A 15,626-nucleotide genomic window follows, 5' to 3' on the forward strand; every position below is an offset into this window, starting at 1 on the left:
TTATTCTTCTAAATAAGTTAACTTCTATAACAAATAGATATATTTAAATATAATTGACTTAAGTCTTTTCTCAGTTTATGGTCTTCCCAAATGCATCCAAGATGCTGGGGAATATCATCACTTTTCTTGCTAAAGAGATTTTATTCAGTGACAAGAAAGTCTGGTTTCTCTTGTTGCGGTGACGTAAATGTAGACAAAGAACTGAAATATGCAGAGTTCACCTGATGCATCGACTTTCAATTTTAACATACAAAACATACAATGACTTTACTATTTGGACTTTGAACTTTTGAACAATATTAAATTGATTTGACATTTATTATATTGAAAAGGAAATGCGGTATCTGCACCACAAGACCTGTACAAATCATGAACATCAATCGGCAATATGAGGTGGGGTTGGACGATGAAGCTAAATGTATGCAAGTCATTATCCGATAGATAATTCAACATATTCAAAGCACTTGAGGTAACATGTGCAGACTAGTTTAATTATCTTAATTTCGAACTAGTTTAATTATAACAACCAGCTCTCTCAATTTCAAAATTATACACAATCATTCAACGCAGTAATGTAATGAAGTAATAATCATATAATTATATTTTGTATCCGCTGTTTGTATTGTGTTTTAGCTTAAGATGTCTTGAAATCAGTATAAAATATTATAAAGAATTTCATGAATAGCAATTTTTTTTATATACATATCACAAAGTACAACTTTTTTCGACGAATGTGTACTTCCGTTCTCCCTGGTATATATTTCCAAAGACCGCAGAGGAAAACAGATGGGATGAGGGAATGTTTGAAAAACAATTATCTATGATATGATCATTTTAAATCACTCATTGACTCATTTTTCTATGTTGATTGCATTAAAACCTTTCAAATCGTTGGCCTACATTATGGATACAGGAATCTGTGGAAATTCGTAAGTAAATCTGGTATTTAATTTAATTTTTTTTTATCATGAAAACAAATTTTTGTATTTAATCGCAAATTAGATATAAGATAAAGGGAGATTGACTTTCTCGAGACATTTATTTTGCATTGCGTTTTTTTTTCTGTTGTTATGCATCTTCTTTTTATAGGCCACTTAATTGCTGTCCTAATTACTATAAAGAGAACAATTCATGTGTAGGTATGACTGACTTTACATATACATAACTGAGATATGAATACGATTCTTTAAAATTGGAATATTTTCTTCAGATTATTTATTACGCCTTAGATGAAAATTTAAATTTAATAGATAAGTCATATATTTTATGAATGTGCATTTTATTCAAACTACTGTAAACATGACCACATTATAATTACAGACTGATTTCAAGTTATTTATATATTGTATATGTATTTGTTTTGTCTGTTTAAATGAGATACTTTATAAATATTAAAGAAAACACCTGTTTGCATTTTTCGAGCCAACACAATTCAACAAATGCTAAATTTAAAAAGATGAATCTTGAAATAAATAAGGTAACCTGTTCAAGTGGATGCGTATTTATGATGAATATCTCATTTCACATGACTATCTTCTAGAAGTTTATTTAAAGGTTTAAAAAAGTATCATTATGTAATAGAATATTAAAAGCAATATGCACCTTCATGTATCCATCCATGAATGATTTGTTTCACTGAAGTCCTATTGGAGCTTTTTTCACTTACATCAAGCTGCAGTTTTCCCAGTGAAACAGCAAATCTAGACCTGTATTCGACATTTAGAGCCATTGAGAAGTGAATGATTTTGAATGCCATGATCTACTGCAACATGGAATATAGTTTTATACGGTCTTATCTAAAAGACGGATTTCCAATCTCGCAGTTGGATTTAGACTCTTGACTAAGTATGAACTCTGCGACTTTAGATTGATTGATTGTTTTTTAACGTCCCTCTAAAGAATTTTTTGACTCATATTGAGACACCACCACTTTCCGGTGCAGACTAGCTAGAGCTGCATATTTAGTCCTATGCTCGGCACTCGGGCCAATGAGCAAGGAGGGATCTTTTTAATGCTGTTACCTACTGCGACAAATGGCTCATTTTTACGGTCTCATCCGAAAAACCGGTGTCCACATCCAAAAGTTGGGTTCGAATCCACGACGTAGGTCAGGACAAACTCCTTACTCTGCGACTCTAAAGCAGGCGCTCTAACCACTGCGCCACGCGGGCGACCTGCGACTCAAGAGCAAATAATCGCATCTCTATGCCATGCAGACAATGCATTTAGTTTTTACATGTAGTTAATATAAAAGGATAAATGCAAGCTGTTTGTAAAATAGAATAAAAAACTTTTAAGAGGCAGTCCGCCGAAAAACCAGGCAGGGTTGTATTAATAGGCGGCACATCGAATGTGACGAATATTTGAAATTTTATTGAAAACAATATCAATGTTGTCCAAATGGAATAATGTAATCGAAGATTTGTTTTAAAATTGCTTATTTAGTAAAATATCCTTTTGTTTCGTGTTCTTGAATTCCCCTATATAAACCATTAAATTTAGGTCAGAAACAACGAACTGTAATTTCCAATACTTATTTAACAGGACTATAATTCATGCTGAAATAAATCTAGAAATATTTCGTCTTTCAGTTTCAAAAATAAAATTGGTGGGCAAAACACTTTTGATAGTAGTTTTCTGTCAAAATATAGAGACGTTTTTATGAAATTTTGCGATGTAAGAGTTATCTCCCGTGGCATCGGTAAATCTGCTAAACACCTTACTATCGAAATCCTAGTGAAATATTTAGAATATATATACACAAAATGAAATTATTTAACAAAAAATTACTACTTTATTTTCAAAATAGAATTCATTTTCGCCTCCAAACGTAATATTTAGATTAAGATTGGCAGTATTATTCAGGTTGAATCCACGTTTCCATTGATGTATCAGTGACGTCATATACCTGACTAATATTGCGTCACAATTAAATAGTTACAAGTTTTCCAAAGAAGTTTGTAAATTCTTTGCATAAAAGCGCAAATAAAACTATTAAAAATAAATAATTTCTCTTTTTCTGTTCAATTACTTTTCAGAGTGCATTATCCTACATGTTAAATAATCATATATTTTTATATAAAATGTATTTTTTTCACGGGCGACGTCTCAGCTAAAAGTAATTTTGTACATGTCCGAGAACTAATTTTTTAAACTGATTTACTAGGCTATGCGTACAAATAATTAATTGTTTATATTGAATATTTCTTATAAAATTGGGATGTGAAGAGATTTTATTTTCTTCTGATTATCAAGGAAAGATGAATATTTTAGATTTACGCAACATTTAATTCAAGTCAACGGAGTTGAGATGTTTATTTCATGATATTGTACACACACACCCCCCCCCCCCCACACACTCACACACAAAAACACTTGATTATATTTACAATGTATCTATGCAGTCAAACCAAAGTAAACGATCCGCGGTACGATTAAAAATATTTTATTAAAAAAGTGAAAAATAAGATTTAAAAAATATTTATTGAGGAAAATTACTGTTGAACTCCCTACTTCAATTTGCCACTAAAACGGAAGATTTTGTGGGCGTATTTTTTGTCTTGTATTGTTTTTGTTTGTTTGTTTGTTTGTTGTTGTTTTTTTTTTTTTGGTTCAGTTTGGTGATTGAAATAATCACATACTCACATTCAATATGAAGTTAAAAAATGTGACCTTGTTGGTCAATTCTAAAATTTTTTCCCATTAATTAATGGTTTTTTTTTTAATATGCCGCTTTGCCCCCCACCCCGTCCCGGCTTTTTGCTTGCGATTTCTAGTCTCTTAAATAATAATACTATACATGAAATAACTTATTTTCTTATTAATATAAAATTAAATTTTATAAGATGAAAATATAGGGGAAATGGCTTTTATAGATGACAGGTTTAAAAAATTTGGATAAAGCCGAGACTGTGCACAGTTAAATATTTTCTGCATTTAGGTAGTGCAAGTATATTTTCACCAATGATAGAATTGAACTCTTTAATTCACGAGAGAATTAAAACAAAACTTTAGTTGGAAATAAGATATCTAATAAAGATAAGCTGTTTACTCTCAGTTGTTGCATAATGCATGTACAAATACTTTGATTTTTTAATACCGAGTATCAAGAAATCGAACAGATGTTGTACATGATTGTAATCTTCATGTACGTAAAAGACATTATTACTTTAAATACATTGTATAAACATTTGAATCCATGGATAAAATAATTTTAAAAAAGTTGACTAACTGAACAGAAATAAAAGACCAGCATATTTTTTTTCTGATACATTAAATGCAAAATATTTCTAGTTTTACGGTAAAAACCGATCCCGATTGAAATAAAACCGATCCCGATTGAAAATAATGCAAGAAGTGTAAAGCTATAAAACTAAGGACAATTGCCACCCATAAGACATGTAAAAAAATAAATCAAGTAATTTTTGGCCATATTACAACAAATGAGCCAAATTTAACATTACAATTATAGTATTTCCTTCTTTATATAATTCCGGTCGGGATCGGTTTAATTGTGAAAAATTGTAAAACATAGGTAAATTTGACTCCTTTTATTTCTCTCAATATACGGGTGCCCACTGATTTTATTGAGTGACTCAAAAGTTTGTACTTTGTATTCATAATAACATGAGAAAAAAATCTGTCATTGAAATGTGTTGGGTTTTATAACGAAATGAAAATTGGATAATGAATTCAAAAAACTACTTGCTAAACTCAATTTTGGACCACATATTTTTTTCTAAAGAAATATAAATTGGAGTCTTATTCATTACTAAAACTAAAGATAAGAGTCTATGGTATAAATAATATTGATAGACACATCCAGGTTTTGCGTATCTGGTACATATAAAACAAAATAAAAACGTAGTAATTTTTTTTACCCCCATGTTGACCTTTTTGCACTTAAAATTGAGCACTTACCAAAAATAGGACTAGAGAAGCACTAAAAATTTTTTTGATGTTGTCATGTGTAAACACTTGCTTTAATAAGTCTATATGCAAAAATTAATAAAAATCCATGACATGCGATGTGCCACCCATTGCCTGATTTTCAGTGGACTACCTCTTAAAAATTTTAACACTACATTATTTCCTTTCTTTGTAAGAATGTCTTCCGGGGAGCTATCAGAGCAATTGCTCGAAGAAATGTCCAATAAACCATTATGGAAGACTTTGCTTGGATATGTGTAACTGTGCTTCGGATGAAACCTGTGACGCAGAAAAAGGATGTATTTGTATGTATAATACTTAATTATACCTATGTCATGTTCTAAATTTTGAATTTACCAGGCATTTGTTGTGCTTTTAAGTTTGCATGTGCTCTCACCCGGAAAACTTTTGAAATTTCAAACATGACAGATATATGTATTATTGCATGGGTGTCATACCGTGTATGTTAAATGTTGCGCCTCCCACCTCGGGAGAGAGTGGGGCAAGTGTGTATGCTTTCCACTCTCGTACGTCAACTTTATAAATAATTAAGTCAGGATAAAAGTTCAACAAGTAAATTTATTTACACTATGTACAATTAAATGTAAGTATTGTTATAATAAAAATCACAATACAATATCTGACACCTTATAAAGTCAAGTCACTCCCACATCCCATAGGCAAAATCTAACTCTCCAAAAATAATTATAAAAATTACCTACTTGTACTAAAATATACCTTCCTAAATTTTATATACTTTATTAATAACTATTCTCTAAAAGTCCTATATAGTTTTAATAATAAATCTTAACTCCCATAAATTCTCCCATAAGTTTTCCCGTCGATGGGTCTCCCACTTTACTAAGGGGTCTCCCATAGGGATATCTCAGCGTCTCAAATTAATATAACTTGACTAATATAATTTCCCATCTGGTCTGCATTGGGTTTGCCATCCCTAAGAATGCGTGACTATGATGGGAGCGTATCAAGAAGAAAATAACTCGGAGGACTCTGTATCCTCCCAACTCTTCCCCCCTTCTCTCTAGCAGACGAATTTTCGCTTCTTCATATAGCTTTACTGTACCCACTGGTAACCTCAATTAGCAAATCGCTGACCCGAAATGACCCTACGCCACTTCCGGTATAAACAAATCAGGGAAAGTGCACGCAGAGAAATTTTCTAATAGAAAATCATTGCTTACCATATAAAATGGGATTTTATCTTCGAAAATACTATAAGTACAAGTAGCTATTATGTTATTAAGTTGATTTAAACAATGACAATACGATGTTCAAAGACGAAACGTGATAAATGATTTCAAACCTGCTATCGAGATCGAGACCGGGTCGAAATACAGTGAACCCGACTCAAAACAATATTATACGATTGACAGCATATAATTTATGTATTTGTACAATATTTTACCGATTATTTAATAGCAAACAATCCTGTACATACATGTATCAATATGCTGATAACAACTATATACGCTGCGAGTGATTGACTAAATACCCAAAAGTGACGAAAAGAATTTCGTAACATTAACGTACACACAACTTTTTTTAAACATAATGAAAAAAAACTATTAAATATCATTGAGATATGGGTTTGAAACTTTCAAAAACTTGATGATGAACATAATTTAACATATAATATATTTTCTCGGAAAGTGTGCATATTGACTATATCATTTTGAATATTCAAACAAAGAAAAATGTTTACATTTATTTTTTAATTTTTTAAAATAGATTATGAGATTAATAAGAAAAGTATTTCATCTCATTTCGTCCTGTCATTTGGCGTTCTCCTTGCTGTTCTCACAGTAGTTGGAATAAGCTACACTATTGCAAAAAAGTATGTTCGTTACATCAGAAATGTAATTCACTATATTTCTTATTATAACTTAAACAACGATAAAATAATAATGTTTAGTTAATGAGTGAAACACTATCTCAAAAGTTTGGTATTTTCAATTTTTTAGGAAGCATCATTTCCGTCAAAATATTCCAGATTCCAACGGTGAGTGTTTAAATTTACTAGTAAATATTTTCGGTGCTTTAAGACAGCGACTTTGGTTTTTTAATAATATGTTATTTATCATTTGATTATGCATAACTATTACATTACCAATTTTGTTTTAGATTCGTCATTTAGAAATACTCATGAACAGAAGAAAATGGAAATGCAAGACAGGGCTAAGGAAAAGTTCGACACTGGTACTCCATATTCTTCTTCAGGTGAATCCAGCCTCAATACAGGAGGCAAATCACTCGTAATTGGAAACAGTGGAATGGAAATTGCAAAAGATAAAACGTTTACACCATCCACAATGCAAATGCCAGACTATTGTATGGATAGTTATCATGCAAGAAGATTTTCACCAGAAAGACTATATTCACTCTATAAAAAATCACCGGTTTCAAGATCTTACAGTGAAACATCTTTGCTATATTTAAGTCCTTCCAACTTATTTTCAACATCTTTAACTGACGTAAGGAATTCCATTGAAAACCTCACAAGTGACCCTTATAGTGATAGAGACACTTACGTAGAAATACAAATAAATTTGGCTAATTCGGAAAAAAGTTTTCATAATCAAGCAGAGAACATACAGGACAGATTTAGTCAACAAAACCTAGAGAATATGAAAGAATCAAAATCGAAATACAACGGGTATGATTTGGCTGTTCCTACAGGTGACAAAATCAAAGTGACAGCCGTTAAAAATGATAAACAATTATTTCTCAAAGATCTGTCCAATCAGATTTTTAAGATGAAAAGAAAAGAATGATCTACTTTACTCTGTAGTACAACCTTAATGATCTAATCTTTGTCTTTTTATCTCAACTCACTACTATTAGAATTCAATCGGAGTACATATTCAATTGACGGTGCGTTGAGGATCAATACACTGTAAATTGACCATTAGTTGAAATTTTGCCATCAAAATTAGGGAACAATCTGCACAAAGTTAACAATTGTTAAATACTGCTATATATTCTTCGCAGTTGACCGTTAGTTAAAACAGCTCAATTTCCTTAGTAGTTGACCAAAAGTTGAATACGCTATTTTCTTTGCAGTTGAATACTGCATTTCCTAAAAAATGGAGGGAGTTTTAAAAAAACTAAGACTAGCATGTAGTGTTCTTAGAAAAGATTTAATGTGTTTAAGAGAAGGAAGAGTCAAAGCATGTAGTATTCTTAGAAAAGATTTAATGTGTTTTAGAGAAGGAAGAGTCAAAGCAATGGGGCTACTAAATGATTTACCGTGAAATCACTAAGAACGTTTTTTCGTGTTGTTTTGATTTTTGTTGTGTTCGAGTTATGGAAATAAACTATGAATTTATGATCATTACAAAATATGAAATTTTATACGCATTGCTAATAAACATTTCCCAGCCACGAAATCAAATCAAAATTAAACCATAGTTTTCCTTAAACCTCGAAAATATGACACCACGAAAATATGTTATATTACAGTATACATTGTATCTATGCATACATGCAAATGCATCAACACACACTGAAAACAACACAAACACAAACATTAAACTGGCACAATTTGCCGTGCTTCCTTCTTTTTCTATGCAGAAAAGGTAGATTTAGTCTAAAGCAATTGCTTGTTTTTTTTTATAATTCAACAAGAAACAAAACAAAAACTTGATTTACCACAAGTTGTCAGATTTTTTTTTATCATTTCAACAAGCTAGTACCCAATTGCAGGGATCTATACTAGCTATAGTAAAATGTATTTCTAATTCCTTTAGGAAAAAAGGAAAATCTCAATATTTTATACTTATTTTTACCATACAAGCTGAATGAAATATATGAAGGTAACGAATAGTATTTCTACTCAAACCCATGAAACAAAATGATATTCGAGCAGAGAAAAAATGGACCTCCAAAATGTCAGAGTCAGGAGATGACATTGAGGAGTTAGCATCCCCTGCCTACCAGTCACACGCGCTGTATGCTACATGCATTTGTCATGTTTGGGGGAATAGCTGAAAAATCCATCAACAGTTTAGTGAATCTATATAACGGCCCAACAATTCGTATAAAAAACGTCAGTCAGCATTTGCTTCAATGAGAAATTGCATTTGCTTTCATTTTCATTGTATAGACCATAGAACTTACGAAATGAATCTTAAAAGAGACTACTAATATTCTTATTTCATCAACTTGTTTGTAAATAACTTTGCTCGTTTTAGAAATTGTACATACAATGAACATTGCGAATCAAATGAATCTAATATATTTGACGACTAATTTTGAGTAGAAATATATTTAAGCTATAAATCTTAAAAATACATTTAAATCAATAACAATAGGTAGAGATACTTCATAATATATAAATTTATAAACATAGCAACCATATGCATTTGGAACCATTTTTGTAAGATACTTGTACACCTTATCTTGCAAAAAAATAAAAATAAAATATACTGTAAACGTGGTTATATTGACGAGTTGAAAAATTGACGATTTTTTGTTTCCGAAAATTGACGAGTATTAATTTTGACGAAATATTTAATCAAGAGATTCACGGGGGATACAAAGACAGCGTCGGAATCACTAACATTTAAGTTTTGAAGAGACCATCTACAGTGTGTAAGATTGTACAAACTGTCTAATTGTGTAAGATTTGATTAAATAAAATGCCCTCAAGCACGGCGTGATAATTAGGCTAAAGTTACGCATGCAGTATTTAATACACTAGCTTAGACTATATCTTTTAAAAAATAAATGTGATTACGGGTATATATCCCTACATGTATGTTTTCATAACTAATTACAAAAGAAATTAACGGTAACTTTGATCTAGTTTTAATAAGGGAAAGCCGAAAAAAATTAAGCGGTAATGTTGTACAACGGCCAATGTCTGTTGTGACGCTATATATATGATGTGAAGTTTGACGAGTGTAAATTTTGACGAGAAAAAGAAAATCGTCAATATAGTCAAAATTAGCACATCGTCAAAATTTCCACGTTTACAGTATACAGATTAAAAAAATGTAAAAAAAAAAATGATAACGAAGACAACAAGTCTCATGAAATCTATAAAAAACTAAGTCAAAAAAGGGGACAAAAGACATACATTTTGGGAACAATAGCATCACATTTTTTGAAACAAATTATTTTATGAAATTTAGTTTTAATTCCTTTTCAAAGGGAAGTTATCCGATTTTTTCATATGTTTCATCATTCTTAAAAACAATTGTTACAATTCAAAGTTCTCTACTTTCTAACAAAGCATAAACCAATAGACGTTACTTTTTTGTTTGTTTGTACAGTTGTACAAGTCATGCATGTACATTGTTGAACATCTTTCTCGAGAATCTTTCACAAATATGGAGACACCACATCTTGCAATTGCCGGTGGAGAGCTACAATTTTTTTTTTGCTATACTCGACATTCAGAGCCATTGAGCAGTGAGGGTCTTTATTATGCCATCACTTAATGCGACACGGGAAGTTTCATCCGAAGGACCGGTCTCCAACACCCACAGTAGATTCGAATGCGCGATATAAGAGTCAATTTACATCGCAACTCTAGAGCAGAAGCTCTTACCACTGTGTCATGCGAGGGCGACGACATACTTACCGGAAAACTTGATCTATAATAACGTCATTTTAAAACCATTAAATACAGAGTAGCAGAGATTTTCTAACATTGAGTTGTCAACTATATATAGTCAACTCCTAAAGATTTTACAGAGTCGGATTGTTCATCAATGGATAACTTTTTTCACATGAATTTTTAAAAGTACATGTATTAACTTTCAACTAATGATAAACAAGAATAGCAGTCTATTTCATGGTCAACGTTTTTTTTTTTTTAATAATTTGACAGCTTTTCAGGAAGGCATCAACTTTTAGTGGTCATTTGTTTTCGAGCATTCAGTTGACGAAAATTTAAATGACTATTTGCAGTCAATTTTTGTATGGGATTTGAAATACAAGTAGTACCGGTAGTTATGTGATTTTGCGGGTTATCCTAGTGTACACACAAGTTTATGTCTTTAAAGAAAATAAGAAAAGTAGTTAAAAATATATTTATTTTTTTTACAATAAATTAAAACATTTTTTATGTTGAGTTTCATAACTAATTATAATTACTTTAAAAATTAAGGATAACTGAGTATTTATATACTTTTGATCCATGCAATATGCGCTTTAGTTTTTTGACTATTCCAAAGAGTACCTAAAAGTGTCTGATATTTTGCATACCCTAATTTAGGGAATATGACGTCAGAGTAAAGCTCTTCGATTGTTGGCCAGAATTTCATTGTAAATGACTCCGAAAATTTGATTTAAAGACTCTACAAATATACAAGTATATACATGCATCAGTTATTTCTGTTGAAATACATTACCGTGTTTACCTAATTAAGATCAAAATTACAGCCCATAGGTGATATATTTTAATTTGTAAGGAAAACGTAAGAATTGTAAACGAGTACTGATGATGTTATCGGTTACTTGACTAGTTGTCAAAAGGTTCGAGCATAGAACTAAAAACCCTTGTGCTCGGGTATCCGCAAAAATTTAAACCTGTACATTTTTTCTCATAGATTGTTACCATTTGTTGACATCGGACACTATTTTAAGTGAATCAGGTCAGTTTTTTGACATTAATAAAAAAAATTAATTAGCATAGCACCTTATTCATTTCAAGTACTTAATTCTTATGATTTTTTTTATATATAGAAAGGTTATAAATTTCAGGAAACACAATTTGATTTGAATTCAGTTAAATGTAAATCATTTCTAGAGATAAAATGTTTAGATTAGAAAGTATCAAAAGATATTTAATGTCTGCAAATATTTTAAACAACTGGTTTTCAACAATACAATTCCAAAGACATAAAATATCACCTTTATTATGGATAATGATAAAAATATTTATCATTATATCATGGAAAAGCTAAGTGTCAGATGCACCATTATACATGTAAACCATAGCTACCAGATTGATTTTTCAATTCATTTCAAAACATGATTATTATAAACTTTTACAAATTTTCTACTTTTACCTAAATTAAAATTTATTATTTTTAGTGATACTTTTTGAAACCTAAACTTCTTCACTGAATACTACTTATAAATCACATTTAAAAATATTGCTTTTCTTCTACTTTACTTGATTGTTTTCTTTACATATTAGTATATAACATCTTATTTATTAATAGCTATTAGTGTATCAAAATATTTTATATTAGTTATCAATTCGTATACAACGATCCAAGGTATATAAGATTGGTAACTGTAATAAATCAAAATTTTCATAGCGATCATTCTAGTATTTAAAGTTTTTTATTGCCGTCTTAGATAAATACAGATAAATACTGTCATCTTTAATGTTGAGTCCTGAAAATAAAAAATGTTGCTTTTAAGAATAAAAGTGATTAATGTTTTAAGCTGAGAAGATTTATGATAGAAGTGAGGGTTATTGAAACCCTAAATGATCATTTAAATTAAATTATCAAATCCATGGCACTGCTTGAGACAAAAATAATTACACAAATATTAATTTAAGAGCAATTGTGAAAAATTTTACAATTATTATTAAACCATTGTCAGCTTCAAATTTTGACCTTTACTCGGCGCTCAGGGCAATTGAGCAGCGAGGGATCTTTATCGTGTTAACGCCTGCCAAGACAAGGACCCTTGGTTTTTAAGGTGACAGCCGAAGGACCTGCAACTTTCAGTTCAAAATGATTTATTGTGACGTCACAATGTGCAAATTGTATACAATATAACCAGATGACAGTTACGTTGGCTCTTCCATGGACTGTAGCTTACAAGGAGGATGATATTTAAGAAATAAGATATCATTTTTAAAGTGTCATTTGGATATGACATGAAGTCGGTCACGTGATCAAATTCTATAACGCCCAAAGGGCGTTATAGTAGATTTGATCGCGTACCAACTTCATGTGATACATGTATTCCATTGACACTCTAAAAATGATATTTTATTTCTTATATTTATATATTTTTTTCTGTTCACATAACAAAGACAAAATGCTTTACTTAGACTTTGTTATTGAATGCAACATTACGTATAATATGACGTCAAAGTCAAGACTTTCCAAATGTCTCGTGCAGTCTGATCATGTTACCGACTGCATGTCATTGAAATTTGAGTTTCATTTTTTTCGTATTACATGTATCATATAAGGAAAGACATTGGCAAATGTAAATATATGGGTTTTAAAATGGAAAAAAATCACATTTACTTTTAGGGCAGAGAGGCAAAAATGTAAAATATAAAATAAGCAATGAATCGTTTTTTAAAAGATATTGTCTCATAACTGGAACTGTGTGTGGAAACTAACTGAGTATCGCCCGTCACGATATACGATATATCCTGGTGAGCTTGAGATAAAAGACACCACAGAGTTGACACATCTATTTCATATTTGGATTTTTTTTTACTTGAATATCTCCATATCCTTTTGAAAAAACGTTAATGGTAATCTATCAACCAAGCTCTATAATAAAGGTGATTACTTTACTTCATTTTCCTTCCTTATGCAGCAGTATACTTACATCATCTGCATAAGGAGTTTATATCTCTCAGTTGATTTGATACGCTCTACGTATATGCATTTTTTAAAATGAGATAATCAGCAGTTTCGGTAGTTTAAAGTCATCATTTTGTAAATTTCGTTGTCGATACAATGACCATGTCAGCAGATACAATAAGCATTGAGTCAAATGCTGACTGACTTTGTTAATAGGAATAGTAAGTCCATAATTTACACACTGGTGGATTTGCCCGTTATTTTCCGATCATGACGAGGAGCACACGGCGGGTGTGACCGGTCGGCAGTGGATCCTCACTCCTCCATGTCACCTGATCCAATCTCTGATGATTAGGGGGTCCATGTTTGCCTTACTCATATACTGCATTGTTTTTTTTTTGGTCTTTTGAGCTTGAATATAATACTGTTCGTTATCTACATGTATTTCATGCACTCTGCATGCAGGTGATGAATATATTGTGTTGCATAAGTAAGGAAATTAAGCAGAGTAATCAAAGTGTTATTGATTTTCAAACAATTTATAAAGAGTAATAAAAATGAAATAAATTGCCTCAAAAGAGGATGAAGAATTTTATCCAGACGTTCATCGTCAGAAACCCACGGGTGATCTCGTCTTTACTTATCACCCGTGGGCAAACTAGCCGAAATATCGCCGTAAAATATGCTAATTTGTTGTTTTTAGTCAACCAATCAGAAAGTTGGAACTCTTCAATTTTGAAAAATACGTTTATTACTTTGCTATTTATGGTAAATATTTTGACGCTCGTTAAAACGTGCGAAGTTTGATTTAAAACAATGTAAATCAATTCGTACAGGTCACTGACATTAATATCCGTCAGATATTATGAAGAAGTACCTCTTTTTAACTGCAAAATGCACCGGTGAGTGAATTCATCAGCTGTGTTAACTACGGAATGAGTTTTTCATGTTTTTGGCAATGCCGAACTTGCGTACGTAACGTGAACTGCGATTCGTTGTTACGCATCGCGACTCTGTAATGCGGCCAATCAAATGACCCATGCATATTTAATTACATACGACGATTTTTCGGCGAGTTTGCCCACGGGTGATAAGTAAAGACGAGATCACCCGTGGGTTTCCGACGATGCCAGACGTTTGGCTAATGTGAATATTTGTACAAAACGTAAGAATTAATGCTTATTTTATCTTCCTGATACATCAACAATGACTTTGAACTATGTGATTGATATTCAAACAACGAATTTAAAAAAAACGGTATGAAATGCAAGTTTGTTCTGATTATATTTCTTGATTTTACAAGTATGGATTTAATTCAATATTAAAACGGCGATGTTTGTGTTTGCCACCTCATGCAAAGTTTTCTTTTTCTATAAAGAAGGATATGGACATAACGAACAATATTCAATCTCAATGTCCATAAAACAATACAAAATCGGAGCAGAGTAAACACGAACCTCCGAAACATCAGTGGTGGGATCTGGTGCCATTTAGGAGTGTTATTCAGTTCTATAAAGAAACGTATATAAACATGTATATCTCTAGTGAACAAAATACTTCTTTTTAGGCAAATAGAACTAAAATTATAGTACTTGAAATATATTTCCGTATGAAAATATATATTAAATTTGGAAACTTTCAAGTTATAGATTTGTTAACGATTTTGTATCTTTTTCCTTAAATGAACCATGTATATCACTAGAGATCGCTTTGGTTCCAATAACTGACATCTGGAAAAAAAAAATCCCTGGTGTCAACTTTAATCATAAGGATGTTCTGGAATATCAAATGCTTTTTTGCGATGCTTACATGTTTAAAATGCATATGACAAACCGCACCCAGTCGTAAAAGATTGATTTTAAAACTAAAAATTAAAAGCTGAAAATTAAGTTTTTGTAAAAAATGTAAAATAAATTAATGATAAACAGCATATCACACATTAATTGCACAAACTCCGAGACCAAAACTATTGACAGGGAAGAAAATTTATTTCATAATTTAAGTTTTTGTCTTAACATTAATTTTAATCATTTTTTGTACATTTAGATTTTTTCTTTTCGTGTTCGATAAAGGGACAATGATTTTTTCTGTCTAAGAAAAGCAGAGATTTAATTAATCCATTACAATGTTCATGTTCATGGTGGTCTTTGCTAAAACAGTACTTTA

At 31.1% G+C, this 15,626-nt stretch overlaps 2 long non-coding RNA genes across 2 annotated transcripts in view; both read left to right on the forward strand.

Annotated features, from left to right (window-relative positions):
- The first annotated feature begins 799 nt into the window (after positions 1-799).
- Positions 800-15,626, forward strand: part of LOC134253879 (uncharacterized) — a 45,685-nt gene continuing 30,858 nt past the window's right edge. Inside the window, exon 1 of the long non-coding RNA XR_009989190.1 lies at positions 800-929. This is a non-coding gene — a long non-coding RNA (uncharacterized LOC134253879). The remainder of the gene's footprint in view (positions 930-15,626) is intronic.
- On the forward strand, positions 6,686-7,340 carry LOC134253880 (uncharacterized). The gene is made up of 3 exons (XR_009989191.1): positions 6,686-6,784; positions 6,912-6,949; positions 7,072-7,340. It is a non-coding gene; the product is annotated as an uncharacterized LOC134253880 (long non-coding RNA).

Source organism: Saccostrea cucullata, unplaced genomic scaffold, assembly GCF_032062105.1.
Source record: "Saccostrea cucullata isolate Sc308-1 unplaced genomic scaffold, CSIRO_AGI_Scuc_v1 ctg5237, whole genome shotgun sequence".
In the NCBI taxonomy this organism is placed as follows: domain Eukaryota; kingdom Metazoa; phylum Mollusca; class Bivalvia; order Ostreida; family Ostreidae; genus Saccostrea; species Saccostrea cuccullata.